The sequence below is a fragment of the Protopterus annectens genome, chromosome 10.part0 (genome assembly GCF_019279795.1).
Source record: "Protopterus annectens isolate FY-2018-M chromosome 10.part0, PAN1.0, whole genome shotgun sequence".
Taxonomy (NCBI): domain Eukaryota; kingdom Metazoa; phylum Chordata; order Ceratodontiformes; family Protopteridae; genus Protopterus; species Protopterus annectens.
The window spans coordinates 851,949,308-851,964,227 of NC_056744.1; positions in this window are offsets into that span (position 1 = coordinate 851,949,308).

A 14,920-nucleotide genomic window follows, 5' to 3' on the forward strand; every position below is an offset into this window, starting at 1 on the left:
TAGAGGCAGAGGGGGTCCACAAAACCAGGGAAGCAGAGAGCCTCTCTCTGACAAGCCCTTTCAGCATCCCTGAGATGTTGCCCGACTGTCCATCCTTGGAGGCAGTCGGGGGAAGACTATCGCTGTACCCAGAAGCCTGGCTTTCCCTAACTCAAGACAGATGGGTACAGTCGATCATATCCGAGGGTTACAAAATTCCTTTCGAGGAAAGTCCCTTTTCTCACTCAAATTCCCTTCCAGATGTACCACCCGGTCTAAGGGAAATTGCAGAGTTAGAAGTATTCAAACTTCTACAAAAAAGAGCCATTCAGCCAGTTACAACAGACCATTCAGAGCCCGAAATCTACTCAAGGTTCTTTTTGGTCCCCAAAAAGACGGGAGACTGGAAACCAATATTGGATCTCAGCAGACTCAACAAGTCTATGAGAAAGACAAGATTCCGAATGGTCACACTTCAGTCAGTTCTGCCCTTCTTACAGAAGGACAACTGGATGTGCTCAATAGATCTTCAGGATGCGTACTATCACATAAAAATTCACAGACGCTCCAGAAGGTTTCTCCGCTTTCGGCTGGGGTCCAGTCATTTCCAATTCAGAGCCCTGCCCTTTGGTCTCACTACAGCCCCCAGAGTGTTCACCAAATGTATGGCAGTGGCCACGGCTCACCTGAGACATCAAGGATTCCAGGTGTTTCCGTATCTCGACGACTGGCTCCTTTCAGCCACCACCAGGCATCAGCTTCTTCAAGCCAGGGATTACACAATAAATCTTTGCGCTCAATTGGGCATCTCGATCAACTACGGAAAATCCTCCTTGTTGCCCTGCCAGTCTATTACTTTCATAGGCGCAAACTTAAACACTGTTCAGATGTCAGCTACCCTCACAGGCCAAAGAATCTCAGATATACAAGGTCACGTGAGAATCATTCTAACCAGCAAGAAAGTACAAGCCAGAATGGTTCTAAAAGTGTTGGGCCTCATGGCTGCGGCCATTACCCTTCTTCCCCTGGCTCGCTTCTATATGCGCCTTCTTCAGTGGATGTTGTTCACTCAGTGGTCTTACCAACAACTTCGATGCGTCACCAAATACTGGTGACACAGATTTGCAAGAATCATCTTTCTTGGTGGATTACTTCTCCCCAGATTCACCAAGGCAGACCCTTTGTACCCCCAACCCCGGTAGCCACTGTCACTACGGATGCCTCCCTGATCGGGTGGGGGGGGCATTATCAGGGCAGGATGGTTCATGGGACGTGGCAACCATTCGAATACCACCTGCACATAAATGTCCTAGAGATGAGAGCAGTGCTTTTAACGTTGCAAGCCCTCAACGACTTTCTTCCCTTGGGGACAATTGCAGTCCACACAGACAACATGTCTGTAGTATGGTATATCAACAAACAGGGCGGAACCAAGTCCTACCCCTTGTGTCGAGAAGCGCTCAGACTTTGGCATTGGGCGATCTCCTCTCATCGGTTTCTGGTAGCAATGCATATCCCTGGGAAAACCAACATTTTAGCGGACAGATTGAGCAGAGCTATTCTCATGCCTCACGAGTGGTCTCTCAAACAATCTATAGTGGAGGAGATTTTTCTAGAATGGGGTAGCCCATGTTGCGATCTTTTTGCTACTCCCCAAAACAGCAAATGCCCAGACTTCTTCTCTCTCTTCCCACTGCCAGGCCATCCCCCCAGAGACGCTCTGACCCAGGATTGGCCCCAAGGACTTCTTTATGCCTTTCCTCCCTTTCCTCTGATCCCACAAGTAATCCAGAAAGCCACCGTTTTGAGAGCCAAAATGATTCTCATTGCCCCTTATTGGCCTCGACAAATTTGGTTTCTGTTCCTCCATCGTCACCTTTTGGTGCAGCCGTGGCATCTGGACCCAGTGCCAGATCTTCTGATTCACCAATCGGGTCAGCTGCACCGGTCTATCCCTTCTCTCAACCTCACAGCATGGTTGCTCCACTTCCTTCCTTAGCCAGGCTTCCTATGATCTCTAATCCTGTTAGAGACATCATAGTAGCTTCCTTAAAATCCTCTACCAGGAGGATTTATACTAGCAAATGGAAACGTTTCTCTTATTGGGCAAAAGCCAAGAATATTGATCCCTTCATTGCTCCAGTACAAGCAGTTTTGGATTTCTTAGCGGAAATTTTTCACGCGGGCTCCTCTTCTTCCATGGTCAAAGTTCAGTTGGCCGCTATCTCGAACTATCATGTCGGGTTTGCAGATCAGAACATTATGTCCCACAGGCTTTGTAGAGCCTTCTTGAAAGGAATTTTTCTCCTGAAACCTCCAATCAGGAGTCCTCCTCCTCAATGGGACCTAAATTTAGTGCTGACATCCTTGATTCTTCCTCCCTTCGAGCCAGCTGTTTCATGTTCCCTGAAATTTCTTTCATGGAAAACTTTATTCCTGGTTGCTATTACATCGGCTAGAAGGGTGTCTGAACTTCATGCTCTATCTGTTCGCCCCCCCTATTTAGTCTTCCACAAAGACAGAGTATCATTGAGAACTAATCCGACCTTTTTGCCTAAGGTCGCCTCAAAGACTAATTTGAATCAGGCTATTGATCTTCCTGTATTTTTTTCCAAACTATTCAAACAGATCGGAACAAAAATTACATTATCTTGATGTCCACCGCCAACTCAGATATTATTTGGACAGAACAAAACAACTCAGGAAATCCGATCAACTTTTTGTTTCTTATGCTGATAACAAGAAAGGCCTTCCTGTCTCAAATGTGACCTTGTCTAGATGGCTTTCTTCTGTCATCTCTGAAATTTATCAGCTCAGGGGAAAACAGCTGTGCTCAAAACCTAAAGCACATTCAACTAGAAGCTTAGCCACTTCCACAGCTTTTCAAGCTAGACTTCCATTAGACACTATTTGTGCAGCAACCACTTGGGCCACTCCTCATACATTTGTTTCCCATTACAAATTGGATTTGGCCTCCAGGGACAGAGCCAGTTTTGGCTCTACAGTTCTCAAGAGTCTGTTCCATTGAGCCACCCAGGATAGAGGTGCTAGGGACGGTCCCATCAAGCAAGAATGAAGGCGAGATTGACAACTTAACGTTGAGAAGTTATGTACCTACCATAACGTTCCATGTTAGTTGTCTTCTCTCGCCTTCTTTCTTGCGACCCTCCCTCCTTCCCCCAGGCCTGGACAGACCTTTCTCTCTACAAGGAAGTATGCTTCTGAAGACCATACAGTGCTGGTCCTTCTACCATCCTTCAGGTTTTTTTCTCTCCTTCTTTCTTCCTTTTGGAAGTTATTATGCTAGGTGCTATTGCCTATTGTCATCAAACGAGATCTGGGTACTTACCGCCTTGCATCATGGGATATGGGGCTGCCTCGAGCTGGTAAAAGTGACTCTCGAGCTTAGCAAGTGCCGAGTCAGAGCCGAGGATCAGCTCCGAACCCATCAAGCAAGAAAGAAGGCGAGAGAAGACAACTAACATGGAACGTTATGGTAGGTACATAACTTCTCATTTTCTTCTCAACTCTGCAAAGCCTTCTTGAAAGGTTTCTTTTTGTTGCGTCCTCCAGTCAATGACCCTTCTCCACGTGGGATCTTTCTCTAGTGCTGCAATCTCTAACTGGGCCCCCTTTTGAGCCCGCTGCATCCTGTGACCTCAAATTTCTTTCTTGGAAAACTGCTTTTTTGCTGGTGATAACTTAAGCAAAAAGAGTTTCAGAGTTGCAGGCTCTTACCATTAAGTCTCCTTATTTGATATTCCATAAAGATAGAGTGGCTTTGAGACCCACCCCTTCCTTTATGCCATAGTATCTGTCTAACTTCCAGTGTTCTTTCCTAATTATGCTAATAAGGGGAAATACATTTTGCATACCTTAGATGTTCATTGACAACTTCATTTTTATTTGCATAGAACTAAGTCCTTTCGTCTCTCAGATCAATTGTTTGTGGCCTTTTCATTCAACAGGAAGGGCCAAGATGTATCAAAAATACCATTTCCCATTGGATTTCTCAGTGAATTTCTTACATATACTCATCCGGTGGTTCTCCTTTGCCTGGGCCAGTTAGGGCTCACTTTACCAGGTCAGTGGGTACATCAACTGCCTTTTCAGCTCATCAGTCCTTGGATGACATTTGCGCAGCGGCAACTTGCCGTTCTCCTCATACCTTCATTTCTCATTACAAGCTTGAATTAGTTTCTAGGGGAAGGGTTTCTTTTGGCCTCACGGTTCTTTCTTACTTATACTCCTCTAGTGGTTCTCCTTTGCCTGGGCCAGTTAGGGCTCACTCTACCAGGTCAGTGGCTACATCAGCTGCCTTTTCAGCTCGTCAGTCCTTGGATGATATTTGTGCAGTGGCAACTTGGTCTTCTCTTCATAACTTCATTTCTCATTACAACCTTGACTTTGTTTCTTTGGCTCCACTGTTCTTCGGAATGTCCTTCCATGAGGCAACCCGCAAATGTTGGGTAGCTGGGGGCTCTGACCCATGTGTGATGAATGGTGACTAGGATAACATCAGATTCATAGTTATGTACTTACAATAACTTGGTGTCTTTGTTATCCATAGTCACCATTCATCACAGTCTCACTCTCCTATCATCCTTCCTGAGGGATTGGCAGGAGATTAGATGGATTCTTTCTGGTGGCAGGTCTACTCTGTCTGTCTTCTTTCTCCAGGGCCAACTCGATCTGAGGGGTTAGAGGGCAGCAAAGCATTATGGGAGGGGTGGAGCTTGAGCTAAGCTGTTGACTAAGTTTTTGCCAGCTCGGATCCGATGTCGGATCCTAGACCCATCCGTGATGAATGGTGACTATGGATAACACAGATACCAAGTTATGGTAAGTACATAACTATTATTTATAATTATGGCTGAGAAAGCCTGGGGTTTTAAACAATGTAAGGCCTGTGGCCATAAGATTCCATTGCTGGATGCACACAATATGTGTGTTTATTATTTATGCCCGGCCCATTTAGATTTCTGCATGTGGTATATGCAAGCCCTTTAATCCTTGGGTCCTTATGGACCACAGAAATAAACTAATTTTGAGAGGACTGCTACCATCAACATCCTCTGGTACAGCTTCTGGGGCTCAGCCCCCTAAAAAGGCTGATAAAAAAGAGGCAAAAAAGTATCCCTCGGACCCTACAGGTTCTTCTGCTCCGAGTTCTGAACTGCCTCTAAAAATATCAAAACCTTTGGATCTGAAGACAAAACCCTCCAGTTCAACTACTTCAGATCCAAAATCCATGACATTGGATCCAACCCCCTTGGATCTGGAAAAAAAAGAAGGATCCGGTCTTTTCTGACTCTAGATCCAAAATATTCCCATCTCCTTCCCTGGAAAAACGTCACCATTCTAAGACTTTCTCCGTTGCTTCCTCTTCTCATTCCTCCAGAAATCTGACTGAAGCAGATGTGGATAGGATGATGATGAAATTTCTCTTGATGCAAATTCAAATGGGGGTTCTCCTGGCTCCTACCCTATCAGGTCCAGAGACCTTCATGAGTACTACCCCACCTATTTTATCTCCTTCTCCAATCTGACCTTTGTTTTTGAATGGAACTGAAGATCGTTTATCCTCTACGCTGATATCATCTCTGAGTGGACTGACTCTGAGCATGCCGGAGCCAGATGACTCTTAGAGCTGTAAAGTCGGCACTGGATCCAAAGTGCTTGAGTTGATTTTGAAGTTATCAGAGCAATTTCTGCCCCTCCGAGCCTCAGCAGTGGACAGCTTGGCTCCGATCCCTGCTTCTAGTGGTTTGCTTTTAGGTTGGAAAGAGCGGATGGTTCGGAAACATAGCTTCTTGGAGCCGTTGGTTTATTTCAGTCCGAGGCATTCTTTCAAAGTAGTGGAGAGAGTTTTCTCTGCTGCAAGAGAAAGGATGTATCCACCCTCCTTGCTCCTACTTCCCAGAGCTAGTTGTCTTTCATCTTGAGTCTGAACTTCCTGCACTGCAGGGACAGACAACTTAAAGTCTCCAGGATACCCTGCAGGTATAGTAATATCTTCCGATACTTCTCCTGAACATCCCGGTTAAGAAGTGTCTAGGAAAAGAAAGCGCAAAAGGAGGCACTTAGTCTCTCCTCAAGAGTCTGTCATGGAAGATACTGATTTTGATTAAGGGGAAGGGTTCCCAAGATCACCACCTGATGACATCTCATTTGGAGACATACTAGAGATCCTCAAGCAAAGGGGTGCTTGGTCAACCAACAACCCTTCCCAAGAGGAATCAGTATTCCTGGAAACCTTTGGGGCTGGCCCATCTACCTCCTGGATGACTTTGCCTGCCAATGAGCTCATTGATTTGATCTGTCGATGGGAGTGAATTTCATTAAGCCAATCACCAAGAGACCAGAGAGGATACTAGCACCACCAAAGGAAAGGGAATTTTGTAGAAAAGAAGTACCAGTTGATACCATGGTCATAGTGGTGGCCACAAAGAAGGAACCTGCAGAACAAAGTTCCTCTGTTCATCCCCCTAACAGGGAGTCTAGGGCACTGGACAGATTCAGGAACTCTGTTTATGCTTCAGAAACGTTTCCACTTCACTTGCTGAATTATTTGGCACACATCACCAGACTCCAGAGGGATTTGATTAAAGAACTCACCAAATCCCTTTTAGGGACTATTACTTCTGAGGAAGAGAGCTCAGTTGCCTCACAGTTGACTACCTTATAGTCCATTCCAGATTCATCCTTGAGGCTCATCTCACATAACGCTGAAGGTAACACAGGGGCAATGGTTTCATGGATTTTTATTAGGAGGCATGTCTGAATGCGCCTATGTGGTTCAGCAGAGCCATTCAAGTCTTCCTTTGTCAATGCTTCCTTTGACAGAAGTTCTTTATTTGTTCCCAAGGTTAAACACACATTATCCAGATGTGAACAGGATGGTAAGACCCTGTCTGCTGTGGGCATGTGTTTTTTGACTCCTCAAAGAATCTTTTCTTTGAATAAACTAGGTGGTCAAAAAATTTGGTTCAGAAAGTCCCAGGATCCGTTTTAAGATCTACATGGAGATAGTTCCCCCAGGGGCAGAGGGAGGAAATCTAACAGAAGACTCCACCTGTGCAGCAGAGGAGGCCCACAAAAACAGGGGTCCAGAGACACTTTCTCTGACAGATCCTACCAGTGCTCCTTAAAGGAGGCCCAACTGTCCACCTTTGGAGGAAGTCATGGGTTGTTTAGCCCTGTACCAGAGAGCCTGGCTAGAGATTACAAAAGATTTGTGGGTGCAGAAGATTATTTCCAGAGGTTATGTAATACCCTCCCTTGACAGTAAACAAAATTCCCAATGTTCCACCCAGTCAGAAGAAAGTAGCAGCAATAGAAATAAAAAAGCTGATAGAGAAATGAGTCATCCGAGGGGTCCCCCCAGACCAGAAAGAATCCGGAACTTACTCGAGATTTTTTTTAGTGCCAAAGAAAACAGGGGACTGGAGACCAGTTTTTGAATCTCAACAATCTGAACAAATCAGTTCAGTAAACCAAGTTCTGGATGGTCACAGTTCAGTCCAACTTGCCCTTTTTTGCAGAAGGATGACTAGATGTGCTCAATAAATTTTCAGAATGCATACCATCATATAAAAATGAACAGACAGTCCAGAAGATACGTATGCTTCTGACTGGGAGCCAGTCACTACCAAATCAGAGCTCTGCCCTTTGGTCTCATCACAACCCTCTGGGTGTTCACAAAATGTATGGCAGTAGTGGTAGCTTACTTGAGACTGCAGCGATTCCGTGTGTTTCCTTACTTGGAGAACTGTCTCATAACCAATCCGACCAGGCATCATCTGATCAAAGCACAAGACTGTGTACTCCAGTTGTGCTCCCACCTGGGAAGTACCATAAATCACAACAGATCTTAACTAGAGTTTTTCAGAGCTTTGTTTGAGACAGTATCCTTAACAGCCTCCCTTCCCTTATCAAGGGTACAAACCACACAATTCCGGGTCAAAAAGATCATTCAAAATTCCTCTCTGTCAGCTCGATTGATGCTTCAAACATTGAGGTCAATGTCTGCTGAGATAGTTTTGGTTCTATTAGCAAGATACCACATGAGAATTCTTCAGTGGACCCTAGCAACTAAATGGTTTATTCTTCATCAACCCTAAATCGACCCAAATTAGGATAAGAGAGGCATGAAAAAAATTACCTCCTTCGGATAATGCAAGGTCACCCCTTCATTCTCAATCAGCCCAAGGCCATAGTTACCATGGATGCTTCCCAGATAGGGTGGGGAGGCACTTCTTGGGAAAGGCAGTCCAAGACACATTGTCCCCCAAAGAGGCCAATATGCAAATCAATGTCGTGTAAATGAGAGCAGTCCCTCTAGTGTTACAGGCCTTTCAAGACACTCTCTCTTCTGCGACCATTGCAATTTGGATGGACAATATGTCAGTGGTCTGGTAAATCCACAATCAAGGAGGAACCAAATCTTATTCCCTGTGTTGAGAAGCTTTGAGAGTGTGGCAATGGGTGATCTCATCCATTCAGTTTCTGAAAGCAATGTATATTCTGGGGAAATACAACATGATAGCAGATAAGTTAAGCAGGATCATTCTAATGCATCATTAGTGGTCTGTCAACATGAATGTGGCAGAAAAGATATTCAATCAATGGGACCAACCTTGCAGTGATCTCTTCGCATCTCCCTTCAATAAGTGCAACAGGTTCTTTGTTCTGGTACCCCCACTGGGGAAATTACTGAGAGACGCTCTTCTCCATGATTGACCCCCAATCTTCTCTGTGTCAATCCCCCAGTACCTCTAACCCCCAATTTCCTTCAGAAAGTATCTCAGTTGAAGAGCACAGTCATTCTTATTGCTGCTTATTGACCTTATCAGATTTGGTTGCCCTTTCTTTGGCCTCATCTGCTTCACCTGCCATAGAGTCTAGATCCAATTCCAGACCTCCTGTTTCATCCGACAGACATGATACGCCTAGACATCTTAGGCCTAAAATTGACTGCATGGGTTCACCACTTCCATAGATAACAAGACAGCCCAGGGTCTTTTCTCCCATTCACCACATTCTTCTATCCTCCCACAAAGGTTCAGCTAGGAAAAGTTGCAGAAGTAAATGGAAAAGGTTTGTTATTTGGGCACAGCGAAATGATTACTGAATCTTTTAAAGCATCAGTACCCAAAGTTCCTGAGGTTTAGCTACAATTTTTTAACAAAGGGGCTAGTTCTTCATCTATAAAAGTATAACTAGCTGCCATTTCTAATTTTCACATTGGAGTAAATAATTTGTCCTTAGCATCTTCCAAACTTTGTAAGACCTTTATAAGAGGAACCTTTCTTCTTAGACCCCTTTTAAAGATCCTATTCCCCCATGGGATTTGAATTTAGTTTTACAATCTTTGACCCAATCTCCCTTTGAACCATTAGCCAAGTGTGAACTAAAAATCTGATGTTGTTAGTCTTCATTCATTCTTGACTGTTGGGTTTCGGTTCCGTCCTCTGAAACGACTCGGCAGTCGTAACAAGCTCGCGCCAGCCAGAAAACTCTTGAGCTAAGGCTACACATAGTGCCTCTCTTTCCCCTTTCCCTCAGATCTCGTTTGCCTCGTAGAGTTTTAGGATGTGTCAGCTGTGCTCTCAAACTAAGTGCTTATTTTTTATATATATTTCTTCTTTACAGCTCTATATCCTATAAAAACTTTGTTGCTAACTTTTTCTAAATAGTTTAATTACTAATTATGTGTGTGCGAGTGCTATTTTCCCCCATTATTACTGTTTGGTACTTTTCTTTTTTATCATCATTGGTATAGCTCCCTCCCCCCCTTTTACCTTTGGTAAATCTCAGATACCATCATTGGTATTCTCTTCCCTCCTTTACCCTTACTGGGTATCTCTCCGTAACTGTTGGTCAGAACGCTTAAAAAAAATATTTTCTGGTCTTTTCCCCTATCTTACTATTGGCGTGTATGTGTGACCGATTGTTTTTGGCTTAACTTTATTTTAGCATGGCAGAGGAGCAGAAAGGCACCACTGGCTGTAATCAATGTCAAGGTTGCGCCAGGAAGATGTCCAACTCAGATGGGCATCTTTCCTGCGTATATTGTTTGGGGGTACTAAATTTGGAAATCCAAACACCTTGTGAACTCTGTGAGAGGTTTAGTGCCCAGACCCTTGCAGAGCACAGAAACAAATTAATCCTTAATGGGGCTGTTAAAATAGCCTTTTTCAGAGGCTTTGTCTGAGGTGGAGATGTCAAAGTCTCCAAATAAAGAAGCAAAGAAAAGGAGCCACTCTGTTCCAGTGTCTTCTCAACTCATGACCCTAAATCAACCAAAGGCCAGGTTTCTGCTTCAGAACCGAAGCCTAAACAACCAAAATTGACTTCAACAACTGCTTCAGCCCTGAAAACTACAACTCCATCCACGGTGCCAACGATGACTTTACCGGAACTGACAAAATGTACCATGGTACCGACCCCTTCATCGGAACCTCTGACCTCTTCAGCACCAACAATACTTTCACCCACACCAGTCACCTCCCCTGCATCACAAACAATTGGTCAGCCGACCACAGTCTAGAGGGGCAAATACCTGCCCAGGACTAAGTACTCCCCAGCTATTGACCCCTTTTATGGTCAACAGTTAAGCCCTTTCTAAGAATGTCCAGAATCTCCCTCGGGGATGTCTATTCGTTCCACCAGGAGCCTTTCAGAGTTTGATGTAGTCAGGTTAGTGGACCAGCTCTTGGTGGCCAATGTTTACTCATAGGATAGGATCACAGGAGATTACTAGGCTAATGGCTCTGGAGCCCTTCCAAGCCTAGCCAAGAGTTTATCCCCAAAAACAAAAACCTCAATCAGCATCTGTCACCCCTGTCAATGATGGACACAGGTGGAACCCCTGGGACAAATTTGTGGTTTCCCATCCACTCATTAAGGTTGCGCTTGAAGAGGGTCAACGACATACTTTGTTTGACGTGTATGGGGAGTCTATTCCAGAGATGGGGCAGCCTCTGGGAGACAAACCTGTCTCTCAAGCAGGTTTTGTTAATGTTGCATGTTAGATTTAAGCCTTTTGATCTGGTACTATGCTTGGACTTAGACTTACGTATATGAAGCATCTGTAGTAGAGTAGGGTCTGAGATTGCGTTGTTGGCGAGACACAGATCACCTCTGAGCAATCTGTACGATACTGAGTAGAGTGATAGTGATTTGAGCCTGTCCACATAGGGCAGGTGTTGGAGGCCATGGATTCTCTTTGTGAGGTATTTCTGTGGCCTTTCCAGTTGGTGTAGGTGTTTGAAGAGGTATATACCAAATTGGGAGTTGTACTCAGTTATTGGCCTAATGAGGATACTTTCCATGGACTGCATCCTACCTTCCTCCTTCAACCTCTCTGCAGGTCTTGGAGCCCTCAACTTTGACTCCACTTCTGGTACCAAGTACTTCGGTGCCGATGGTGGATCTTACCTCGGCTCCGGAACCTTCTCTGTGGTCCTCAGCTCAGTTGGAGCCAACCCACCCTCAGGACCATGACTTGGCTGTCAGCTCTGTGATCCCTAGCCGGTGCTGATTTTTTCCATGGCGCTGTCTACGATTCTAGGTGCTTGACAGTTCCAGGTCCTTTTGAGGTTCCTGCTCTGGGAGTGGGCTCGTCGGATTGGGGTGTGACTTCAGTTCTGAGGTTGTTTTTCTTGGTTCTGGACTGCCATCCCTCTTCAGGTGGACCTGCCTTCCAGGTTATGGATGAGCTCTTGCCTCAGCAGGCTCGCAGTTAGTGCCGTCTCCATCAGAGTGTCACATCTACTTATCCTCTGGCTCGCAGCTGTCATAACCTCCTACATCGGGACTGCAGGCATGTGAGCAGTAAGTCCTCCTCAGACCTTCCCCCTGAGGAGCCACCCCTTAAGAGGTTGTGTAAGAAGAAGCACTTAGATTCTCCGGAAGAATCTCTCACTGAGGATACAGACTACGATGAAGGGGAAGGGTCCCCATGGTCACCCCCTGAAGATGTCTCCTTTGGAGACATCCTGGAAATCTTGAAACAGAGGGTTGATTGGAAGTCCACCAACCCTTCCTCTGAGGAATCTGTTTTCATGCAGGCTTTTTGTGCCCAACCTTCTACTTCTTGGGTGACCCCACTTGCTGATGATTTGGTCAAGCTCATCATGCAGCATTCTTGGAAGGCTCCTGACACTACTGAGCCAATTCCTGGAGACCAGATAACATTATTACTGCACCAGAGGACCAGCCCCACTGGTCTAAAGGCTCAGCAGTAGATGCTATGGTGGTGGCGGTTGCCACAAAGAAGGAACTCACAGAGGAGAGTCCAACTGTCCATCCTCCAAACAGGGAGTCTCAGGCGATGGACAGATTTTTGAAGTGGGTCTATGCTTCAGTGACCTTTGCCATACGGTCGTTGAACTTCTTGGCACATTTTACCCATCTTCAGAGGGACCTAATCACTGAGCTCGCAGGCACCTTGGCAGGACCACTGTCTGACGAGGTATGCGATACAGTTGCCGTCCAGCTTGCAACCCTAGAATCGATATCCAACTCGTCCATGTGGCTTATTGCTCACACAGTTGAAGGGACGGTCAGAGCAGCAGGTATAGGTGTTGCCGTTAGGCGTCATGCCTGGATGCGCTTGTGTGATTTTGCAGACCCCTTTAAGTCTTCCTTCGTCAGTGCTCCTGTTGATGCTACCTCATTGTTTGGCCCAAAGTCAGAGACACATAAGCCAGGTGTGAGAAGGACAGAAAGACTCTTTCTGCTGTGGGTGTGCATTTTTAGACTTCTCAATGACCTAACTACAGGAATCAGAGGAGTGGGAAGATGTGGTTCAGGAAGTCGCAAGGGCCTTTGTGGGACACACCTGGTGAGTTCCCCCTCAAAGGGCAGAGGGAGGAACACATCTGGATGATGCCCCTTATGTGGCAGAGGGGACCCACATAACAAGGGTTCCAGGGATTCCTTCTTTGAACAACCCTACCAGCGGTCCTGAGCAGCGACCCGATTGCCTACCTTTAGAGGCAGCCGGAGGAAGACTCTCTCTGCACCACTTAGCCTGGCACTCAATAACATCACATTCCTGGGTGCAGACGATGATTACCAGAGTTACCCTATCCCCTTTGATCTCTATCCAAGGCCGGAAAGGCAAATCTCTGATGTGCCGCCCAGTCAGAGTGATACAGCAGCAGAAGAAATTCAAAAGCTGCTTCATAAAAGAGTCATCAAAACAGTCCCACCAGACCAGATAGGATCCGGATTTTACTCAAGATTCTTTTTACTGCCAAAAAAGGCAGGGGAATGGAGGCCAGTTCTAGACCTCAGTGTCTTAAACAAGTTTGTTCGACAGACAAAATTCTAGATGGTCATGGTACAGTCTATCCTTCTGTTTCTGAAGAAAGACAAATGGATGAGCTCTATAGATCTTTAGGAAGTGTATTACCACATAAAAATGGACAAATCCTCCAGAAGATACCTCCGCTTCCATCTGGGTGCCAGTCATTACCAATTTTGTGCACTGCCTTTTGGTCTCACCACAGCCCCCAGGGTGTTCACCAAATGCATGGCAGTGGCTGCAGCTCATTTAAGACTACATAAATTCGGTGTGCTTCCCTATCTAGATGACTGGCTCCTCACCGCTCCCACCAGGCATCTACTGTTTCATGCCTTGGAGTCCTCCTAAACCTTGCAGATTACCTAGGCATTTCAATAAACAGGGAAAAGTTGAAGCTGTCTCCCACTCAAGAGATAGAATTCATCAGAGCAACATTCAACACAAATTCCTATATGGCTGCTCTACCTCTTTACAGGCTGCAAAGGTTAAGATCACAGCTTCACGTGATACTGTCTCATGACAAAGTCCCTGCTCACTAAGTCTTACAACTCCTAGGGTCTCTGGCAGCTACAATCACTCTAGTTCCATTGGTAAAGTTCCACATGAGATTGCTCCAATGGCTTCTGACATCACAGTGGTCTCTTGGTAACACACCTGATATCTAATCTGCATAACCAACCAATGCAAGGAGGATCTAATATGGTGGATGAAGTCAGGACAGGAATTATGGAGTCACCTTTTCATCCCTGCTCAGCACAAGGCCTTAGTGACAACAGATGCATCTATGATGGGGGGGGGGGGTATTTTCAGGGAAGGGCAGTCCAAGGCACTTGGTCCCCCTCAGAGGCCAATTTGCATATCAGCATCCTAGAACTGAGGGCCATGCTTCTAGCATTGCAGGCATTTCAATTGACTCGCCCTTCAGGAACAATTGCTATACAATCAGACAACATGGCTGTGGTCTGGTACATCAACAAACAGGGTGGAACCAGATCTTACCCTTTATGTCGGGAAGCCCTAAGAGTGTGGCAATGGGCGAGAGCATCCAACCGCTTTCTGATAGCAATGCACATTTTGGGGAATTCCAGTGTGATTGCAGACAAACTGAGCAGATGCATTCTCCTTCCACACGAGTGGTCTTTCAATCCCAAGGTAGCGATGAAGATATTTTGTCGCTGGGGTCAGCTTTGCTGTGACTTATTTGCATCTCCCATAAACCACAAATGCAGCAACTACTTTGCCCTCTCCCCCCTCAGGGGGAGTCCCTGAGAGATGCTCTTCTACATGATTGGCCCCCGGGACTGTTTTATGCCTTTCCACCTTTCCCCCTGATTCCCCAATTTTTGAAGAAGGCATGACAGTTGAGAAGTAGAGTAATCCTCATTGCGCCTTATTGGCCTTGACAAGTCAAGTTCCCCTTTCTCTGGTCTGACGTAATTCACCTCCCGTAGACTCTGGACCCATCTCCAGACCTGTTGTCTCATCCGCAGGGGATGGTCCACCCAAACCTATACAGTCTCAAGCTGACAGCTTGGTACCTCCACTTCCAGTAATCGCCAGGCAGAAAAATCTATCTTCACCAGTTTAGAAGATTCTTATGGTTTCCCATAAACCATCAACCAGAAA